At 42.3% G+C, this 9,863-nt stretch overlaps 1 long non-coding RNA gene across 1 annotated transcript; it reads left to right on the forward strand.

Annotated features, from left to right (window-relative positions):
- The first annotated feature begins 2,493 nt into the window (after positions 1-2,493).
- Positions 2,494-5,725, forward strand: LOC136611767 (uncharacterized). The gene is made up of 4 exons (XR_010790304.1): positions 2,494-2,603; positions 4,594-4,733; positions 5,363-5,411; positions 5,702-5,725. It is a non-coding gene; the product is annotated as an uncharacterized lncRNA (long non-coding RNA).
- The last annotated feature ends 4,138 nt before the right edge of the window (positions 5,726-9,863 follow it).

A 9,863-nucleotide genomic window follows, 5' to 3' on the forward strand; every position in this document is an offset into this window, starting at 1 on the left:
CGGCGGTGGGCGGGGAAGCGTCTTCACGCTATCTTCCGCTGGTTATTATGGGGTCTCTGGGGGGCGCCATGACGGGCTTCGCCGCTGAATATTTCGCGGCAGAGCCCATCACGCTCGTGTGAAGCCGGCCTTAAGCTAGACCCAGCCTTCCTACCAAAGGTAGTGTCGAAATTCCATAGAGAGCAGACAATCACTCTGCCTTCCTTCTGTCAAAATCCCCGCTATGATAGAGAACAAGAATTTCACAGCCTAGATGTTAGAGCCGTTGTAGCGTATTTAGAGGCTTCCCGCTCTTTCTGGAAAAACAACCTCTTTATCCTATTTCAGGGTCCGGCAAAAGGAAAAACTGCATCTAAGGGCACCATTGCGAGGTGGATCAAGACTGCCATCCAAGAGGCATATAAAGCCAGGGGCCTCGATCCTCCGGGGAAAATTAGAGCCCACTCCACTCGCTCTCTCTCCTCCTCTTGGGCAGAAAAAGGCCAGGTGTCTGCCGAGCAAATCTGCAAAGCAGCCACCTGGTCTAGCATAACACTCGTTATCAGACACTATAGGGTTAACGTCCAGTCAGACAAAAACCTGGGCTACGGACAAAAAGTCCTCCAGGCAGTAGTCCCACCCTAAAAGTCACGTATAATTTGGTATACTCCATATGTAAATGGGGCCGTCCAGATGACCTGGAAAGATACGGATTACTTACCGGTAGTCCCATTTCCAGGAGTCATCACGACGGCCCATTGTTTCCTCCCTTCTAGAAAAATTAATGTTCTTTTCAATGTAAATACGACCGAATAAAGGTAAATTTTGGTTTAGTAAACATTGTCCACCATAATAATTTGTTAGTCACTAAAGCATGGTGGAAAGGGAGGTGCTTTTAAACTCTTCCTGTCCCTACTGAGGTCAGAGGGCAACCTCCATATGTAAATGGGGCCGTCGTGATGACTCCTGGAAATGGGACTACCGGTAAGAAATCCATATCTTTCTAGAAAGCCTATCATTTCCTCGCTTTCACTTTTATTGATCACTTTTTACGCTATCTAGTACTTAGCATATTGGTGACGTACCATTAATTTTCCAATGTGATAATGAAAAAAACTAGACTGAGGTTGTAGATCTATGAGCGGTTTCTGCACTGCTGGTCGGTATTTGCTCTGGAGTGCGACTGTATTCTGCAATGCAAATTTGTTGGTGTGCAACAAGCATAATCTCAGTTTTCTGGTCTTTTTCAACTTTGTCTCATCTGGTGGCAGCATCCTTCTCAGAAGACCGCATAGGAGTTATGCAGACTACCCTCTCCACTATACTTGCCACACTTCTTAATCTACAAGAGGTGAGTGTCGGCCCAGTCGGCTCTTTGATAATCCCATGAAGTTCTTTATTATTGATTCTCTGCAGTTAAGAAGTATTGATCAATACATCTAGAAGTGAATCCCTATGTACGGTGATCGAGGGGAGGCATTTGGGGTTGGGTTTATTGTTTTACAGACTAGATCTGTGGTGGTTTGGGAAGAGTTTCATACTTTTTTCTTTCCCATGTTTTGTCATCCTTTTTATACATGGAAATCATTGGAGGGTGTTTTGGTATTTTATGAATATATCATACATGTGTCACATGTCACCATTGGGGTGGACCATAATGCCTAGACGTAGCGCCCAGACATTATGCAACCGTACATGTCAGCAGTAATTAGGCAATAACTTCCTTACATCCACTGCATATGTGTCCAGTTGGCGTGACTAGTAGATAGCAGACACCAAAATACAGTATAAAGCAAGCTTATAACTAAAGTGCTATATGGAAAAGGCTGTGTCCGCAGTAGAGCAGTGCAGGCACAGCTAGATCTTGTTAAGCCATGGAATTAGCTAGATGAAGACGAGAATTCTTATCCCCTTCACCTAGCTGAATAGGTTTTGTAGGAACAATATAAAGAATAGGCTGATAAAAGCTATTGTAGAACGATCTATATAATTATATATATGTAGTCTTTGATCTTTGATCTTCATTAAACTCGTATAGTTTTTTGGGGCTTCAGACACAATTGCCAGTTTTCCATATGAGGTTTAGTCCTGAAAACAATTAATATTGTAGGCACATTATGTACGAGGAATGTAACTACTTTACACTACAGACATGCCAGGAGAACCGCCAGGTCCTGTTTTTAGCGCATGCTGCTATTCATTGGCCGTATTTTAATTCCAGGCTGCAGAAAAACATTTCAGGCTTCCACACGCCTCCAGCAAACCAGCGAGAACCACATCGAGTCTAGTAGATTCTTATCATAGGACAGTAAGGTTCGCTGTTAGATCCAGTATGAAGACCGCAATCTACAGGATAACCACAACATTTGGAGAACACTTACAGTAAGAATGGAATGTGAAGGTGGGGGTGGGGGTGTTGTATCGATTTTTATTTAGTTTGCAGTAAACCAGGAATGTTTTTTGTTTCCAGCGCTGTTTGTGTCTTCGACACATTGGAAAAAACTGCACCAATTTCTTGACTTCAAAGAATAGTCCATCAGCTGGAATGTGGCTTGTGAGATCATGGACATCCAGGCAGCTCCTGCCCGCACAGTACTGTACCAAATGTGACGACAACATAAAAGGTAGCGCTGTAAAATAAAGCACCGACACCTCTTACTGAGACCTTTATTTGTGTTCTGTCTGCCCTCGTCTCACGTCGCCTCTTGGTCGTCCTCAACTGATATTTTCTATGTTCTTGTCTTCACCTTGTAACTTGATAAAAGTGCAAAGAACTTTACAACATTAAAGGAGATGTCCCGCGCCGAAACGGGTTTTTTTTTTTTTTTAAACCCCCCCCCCCCCCCGTTCGGCGCGAGACAACCCCGATGCAGGGGTTAAAAAAACCACCCGCACAGCGCTTACCTGAATCCCGGCGGTCCGGCGTCTTCATACTCACCTGCTGAAGATGGCCGCCGGGATCCTCTGTCTTCATGGACCGCAGGGCTTCTGTGCGGTCCATTGCCGATTCCAGCCTCCTGATTGGCTGGAATCGGCACGTGACGGGGCGGAGCTACACGGAGCTACACGGAGCCCCATAGAGAAGAGGAGAAGACCCGGACTGCGCAAGCGCGGCTAATTTGGCCATCGGAGGGCGAAAATTAGTCGGCACCATGGAAACGAGGACGCTAGCAACGGAGCAGGTAAGTATAAAACTTTTTATAACTTCTGTATGGCTCATAATTAATGCACAATGTACATTACAAAGTGCATTATTATGGCCATACAGAAGTGTATAGACCCACTTGCTGCCTCGGGACATCTCCTTTAAAGGTGAATCATTTTGAAGCTTATAATAGTGCCGTACAAAGTTTTCTATTTCTACCCTGTTTTTATTTTAGGTTTTTGCTTCCCTACAAATTTGATGCAATATTATAAGTCGTAGGGTGGGGGGATGAGAAATGGACAGCTCTTTTCCATATACGTACATATGCAAGAACAAAAAATCTGTACAAAACCATTTACATTAATGGGTTCTATTCTCTGCGTAGGGTGCACGCAAATTTTGCATGCATAAATACGCCTGTGTCGTGTTTTTGGCGGTGTGGACGAAGACTATACAGAAAAAGCTGTACATATTTTCACTGCAAATTGCTGCGGTTTTGTGCTTTTAACGAGCCTCACCAGTGTAGCTACAAAATCACAGCAATTCACAGTAAACCACGTGCGTTTTTAACTGCGCAGCAAAAACTGTGACAGATATCCTGTCTGAAGAAAACCTTAAGCTGGCAATATATACCATACAAAAATGTCCTTGGCGCTCCTCAAATATAGGGATGGCGTTCACCAGATGAAGTTTTAAACATCATTCATCCATGCAACGCGTCTCAGCCCTCACCCGGGCCTTTAAATATTTTAAGCTGGCAATACACGTTAGATCATGATCGTCAGGAAGGGGCTGAGCAGTGATCTAGTGGATCATTCTTATGAACGATGATGATAATAATAATGGCAATGGCAATCATAATCTTTATTTGTATAGCGCCAACATATTTCGCAACGATCCCACCAGCAAGATAACCGACAACTAAAATGGCAGGTTAACTACATAATTAGAAAATAAAATGGTGCAATGCACCTACACAAAGGGGTTAATGACGGCCATAGTTGGACAATCACGTCCTACGCATCTAGTTTAAGTTAATAAAGGCCAAACATTTCAAACATGAGATCACATTTTCGGCAGATGGAAGTAATCAGGAGGGATCTGGAGTCGTCTACTTCAGGCCGCTGTCATGCCAGCGTATTCTTACCCAGTATTTGTTCTGCGCTTTGCGGACTGTAATACATCGCTAATACAAATCTATAGGGAGATTTATAAAACTGTCTAAAAAAAATTCTCTTAGTTGCAGCTAGCAAGCAATCACAGCGCAGCTTTTGTTTTGTCCTTTACTCTGGTAAAATGAAAGCTCTGATTGGTTGCTGGGGTTGACTAAGACGGAATTTCTTTTAGTTTCATCATTCTGCCCCTATATCTATTTACATGGTCGTGTTTTAAGACAAGCACGAGATACTTTGTCTGTTTTTGCCTCTGTATTTATATTAATTGGTATATTTTCTATTGGGCAAATACAGATCTGGAGCAATCAAAACCGATGACAGCAAATATGGAGGCACGAAAGGATCAAAGAACGATGAATGACCGATGACATGCTGCGCTCATCTGAAACTGGCTGATATCTCACATTGAACAGAAATGCTGCACATGTTACAAGGTAAAATCGCATCAGCCACTCCAGCCCACCAGTATAACTCCCATCAGTAGCTTCCTGTTTGCCTGCAGTGGCCTTAGTGCGCTGATTCGGCATCCTTGTATGGATTTTTTTAGACCCCATTTAAATGTAGAGAACAGTAAGGCCCTGTTCACACTGACATATTGTCGTCAGTTATTTGTAGGCCCAAGCAAGTTGTGGATCCTCAAATACATCACACACTGCGCCTCATCCACCAGTACTGGCCTTGTTATCTATATCAACCAATCACAGTGCAGCTTTCATTCTATAAATCTGTTGGTGAATGCATTCTGAACTGTGATTGGTTGCTCTGGACGTAGCCCCGCCCCCTAGGAGCATTATGACATCAGTGAGATTATATAGGGAGCTGCTGAGTAGAATCTCACTGAGGGTTCTAGTTGGATTTGGAGTGTAAGTACGCTGGGTCTCGGGCTCCTGTCTTTTCCATATTTGTTTTTCTTCCTGTAGGCTCCTCCATGTTATGTCAGTCACTTCTTCTCTTCTCTCCTCCATTCTGTTCTGAGTCTCCAGTTCTAAATTCTCACCAATTAGGGAAATCCTTAAGCAGCATCCTTTTCTTCTCACCATGTCTCTTATTTCCTCATTTCTAGTTCTTCATTCATGGAGAAAATGGACAAAATTGACGAATGTCTGCTTGATGTAAGTGACAAATTAAGGGACATCACTGCTGGGAGGGGGGGTGCACCCCGATACCTGAAAGGGCTATATAAATTGATCTCGTATTATAATGGCACATGGTAGGTGGGACACCTGGTGTCTGAGGGTGGTCATGTAGGAAGCACCAAGTGTTACACATGGTACTTGGTAGGTGGGGTCCCTCATATCTAAGGGTCGTCCCATAAGAAAACCCCAGTATTATACATGGCAGCTCTTAGATGTTACTCGGCGTTCAGATGGCTTGAGACTAAAATGGTTTTCTTCATTTTCAGATTTCGCCGTTGGATATTTCTGCAGAAATGCGGTAAGCGATGGCGTCTTCCTCGTGACAAACTCCTTTCTGTGTTTTCCGTGCAGTTGCTGACATTTCATTATGGCTTTTGAGGTCTTCTATTCTTGTGGAGAGTTGTTTTTCAGTTGCACTTGTATAAAGTCAGGGGTTATTGCAACTTGCTGCTGTCTGAGGCAAACTTTGACATGGCGCCCCGAACCCCCCTTATGAAACTTAAAGGCATATATAGCATGTAGAGTATAAACTTAAAGGTTCATGCGGGTGTCTACCCATTCACAGGTTCACTTCTAACATGTTCCTGCCCTGCGCTGCACATGTATGACCAGGTGGGGAGCTGTTTCCACAAACTGCCATACATGGATGGTGTAAAATTAATGGACATGTTGCTGCATGAGCCAGCTCTACTCGCTGCTGTTTAACCCCTTTAATGGTATCTCTGCTTCTGTAATGGCCTAAATAATGAAAATTGTTTAATTTAACCCAAACAATGTATTGTGTAAAAAAAGTAAGACAAAGAAACAATGTTGGTGTTTTCTGGGTTTTTTCTATCCTGCCTTTAAAAATGAAAAGTGAAGAAAAAGCTGCCTGTACCCCCAAATAGTACCAATAATAGATTTCCTATCACTAAAAAACAGGCCCATACAGCTGCAATGATAAGTAAAGTTATGGCTTTCAGAATATAGCGACACAAGAACTATTTTTAAAGCGCTTACTGTGCAAAAGTAGTAAAGCATATAAAAAATATTTATACATCTAAAATATTCAAAGAGTAACTGCGCTGCTTAAAAACTTTTGACATGACAGTGACGTATCCAAAGTTCGATCAGTGGGGTCCGGGTGCCGAGACCTCCACTGGTGGCTGAAATGACGAGACTACAGCACTCACCCAATGCCTGTGCCCCGTCGGCTGTCTGTTAGCTCCTCTTGGCAGCTGAACTCTTATGCATAGAGGTCTACAGAAGGTGTCAGAAGTTTATGCCTTTGCCTTCAGCTGCCGAGAGGAGCTGGCTAGCAATGCCGACAACCGAAGGGGCAGAGCACTTGCATTAGCACTGCAGCCCCTTCATTTAAGCTACCAGCGGGCGTCTCGGCATCCAGACCTCAAACGTTTGACGTGATGCGCTGAAATGTCGACAGGTTTTCAAACACTGCAGTTACTTTCACAGGTCCCCTGCTATAGACATTATGGTATATCCTATATACTGTATATAGCATACATGTCTATAGCTGATAAACCCCTTACTACATTGGATAATACCCAACAGACTTATGGGGGAATTTATTATGTGATTTAGACTAGTTTTCTGTAGACAAAGAATTAGCAAATTTTGGCACATGCCTTTCTACAAAAATCTGCTAATTTTCAACTTTATTCTACTCTCGAGGTTAAGGCCTCCCATGGTCTGATATTTACTATAATTTAAACCAGAGCTGGTGTAGATTTCATTTTCTGGCACAAACAGTCAAAGATGCGCAAAATTTATTAAGATGAGTGCATATGCAAAGTGTTTTTTTCTGCAATTCAAACTCCGCTACGGTACTCGCCAAAAAGGAAAAAAAGCCCCAAAACAGGGCAGGACCTAACATTTCTCACGTGAGAAACACACGGATGAGAATGAAACCATTGAAATCTAGGGCTTCGCTTAATTACGTTTTACCCGAACGTGGTCACCTCTAAGCCTTAAATCAGGAATATAAGACAGACTTAATAAAATATCGCCTTTGTGTTTCTATTAAGTCTGAGGCCTGCGTGGGACTGATGTTTCATGCTAGGACCACTTTAGGGATGGATATTTCTAAAAGCAGCCAGTTTGTTGCTTAAACAGACAAATGCGCTAAAATGGTCACGGCTGCACAGCACACTGGCACATGAACTTGCATCCAAGTTAGGAAAAACAAGCAGGAAATAGGTCCTGCTCCATCTTTCCCGCACGTAGAAAAACTAATAAAGATAGTGCAAGTCCTATCTTCTCTCTGACCTAGTATTAATGCGTGAGAATCTCGCTAGTGAAAATGAAGCCATTGAAATCAATGGTTTTGTTTCGCTGCATTTTTTGGACCGTGATTTTTACAGCTGTCGGGGGTTAGTCTGCTCAAACAGACTGGTCAGTGATGTTGTCCGTTTACAAATTGATCTAGGTACGAGCGCTCTGGAGACAAAGCATTGACCAATACACACAGTATATGGTTGAAGCAATGAACTCTGTTTTATTTTCTGTATGTCTTGGTTTTTATAGACAGTTGCCCTCGCAGGATGCAACTTGTGGTTAAACAAAGAAAAACTTGTGATTAGACTTGTGATTCCACATATGACTTAGACAAGCACATTCTTTTTAAAAACTGATAATTCTCTGTGGTTAAGCCATTTCTTGATAAACTAAAGGACATCTGCTCTGGTCACCTTCCTGATTCCACTCAGGTCAGGCGTAGAGCTCAAGACAGATAACCACAGGCTTGTTCCTCAAAATAGTCATCAGTTCTATACACATAAAATATTGCAGTATTCATCCTTATTTTTTTCAAATGGATTGCTAAGCAACATATATTAACCCTTTTAGCCCCTATCACAGCCGCCAAACAGGACAAAAACATGACCGTGTGTTTAAGCCTGCAGGTGAGAAATATTGAGTTTTCGTTCTCTGCTAAATGCTGCCGTGTTACAGAAAAGAATGTTATTTCAAGTTGGAGTTTTGGCCAAAAAAGTCATTTTCCAATTTCTTCTTCAATTTGCTTTAATTTCTGTGAAACACAAAAGGAGTTGCCACTCTGAATGCTGTTTTAAAGACTTTCATGGGTGCAGCTTTTGGAATAGGGTGATTTATGGTGGTTACTAATATCGGGCCCCTCAAAGTCACTTAAATAGGTTTTAAAAATTTTTCTTCAATATGTTTTAAGATTGTTGCTAAATTTATAAGCCTTCTGACATCCAAAAAAAAAACAAGGAGCTTACAAAATGATGCTAACATAAGGCAAGAAATGGTAAATGTTACTTATGAGCTGTTTTGTGTGGTGTTTCTGTCTAAGGTCAACTTCACATGGGTGAGGGAATTCACGGACCAATATCGCACTTAGCGCCAGGTGAAAGCCCTGGGCATGTAAGGCATTGATGTGAATACAGCCTCGCATCACTTCGGGGATTAAGGGAAGCCCTGCAGCGGTTGTCATAGCTGCGGCAGAGGATCGCGGACTTCTTCCATTGCTTTCACTGGGTCCGGCACTGCATCTCGCAGAAAGATAGGACATGTGATGTGTTTCCTGCATCGCATCGCGGTCCCATGCAGGAAAACATCGCTTATGTGTTTGAATTAATTAAAAAGAATGGGGTTCATATTCGTGGGTCTCAAAACCGACATCTCACGCGATATTCTCGGCCGTGTGAAACCGGCCAAGCAAGCAGAAAAACGGACTTTAAAAGTTGCCATTTTTTTCTACATTTTCTTTTTCTAGACCTTTTTTTAACAAAGCAATAAAATGTAAAAATCCCTGCCAATATGATGCTCAATTCCTACCTAGAAAATGAAAATAAAACAGATTTTTAATGAAATAATAAAACGGTGAAAAACCTAGATCCGCACGCTTTACAAAATCTGTCCTTGTACATATAAATGAGACCCATTGTACCTCCCATCTGGTCTCAAAACCCTCGAAAAATGGATAGAAACTATAATTCATAGCAAAGTCCTACCGTAACAGTGGCAGTAAATGATACACAGGTACAAAACATTGACCCTATTACTCCCTATGTTATCGCTGGACCTAGATAAAGTGATCACCCTGGGAAGGGCGGCTCTGCAATGGGACCTACCCATACAAGCCTAGTGGGCCCAGATAATGGCAGACTGTCTAGTCCCAGGGATAAAGTAGGGTGTAATAGGGTCAATGTTTTAGATAAATGGACTATGAAATTATTCAGCGCTATGAATTTTTAAGTAGAACAATAATAAAAATGACGGTTTCATTTTCTACTTTGTCAGAAACAATAAAATCAACCAAATTTTAAAACAATCTGAGAATCACTTGGTGGTTAAGTAAAAGGTTTCCAAAGTTCTCACCACATGAAGCAACATGCCAGGTTTTAGAATTGCATACAGCATGTGGCCCAAAGACCGAGCTATATTGTACTGGTAGAAATGCCCAAAATG

Source organism: Eleutherodactylus coqui, chromosome 1 (assembly GCF_035609145.1).
Source record: "Eleutherodactylus coqui strain aEleCoq1 chromosome 1, aEleCoq1.hap1, whole genome shotgun sequence".
NCBI lineage: Eukaryota > Metazoa > Chordata > Amphibia > Anura > Eleutherodactylidae > Eleutherodactylus > Eleutherodactylus coqui.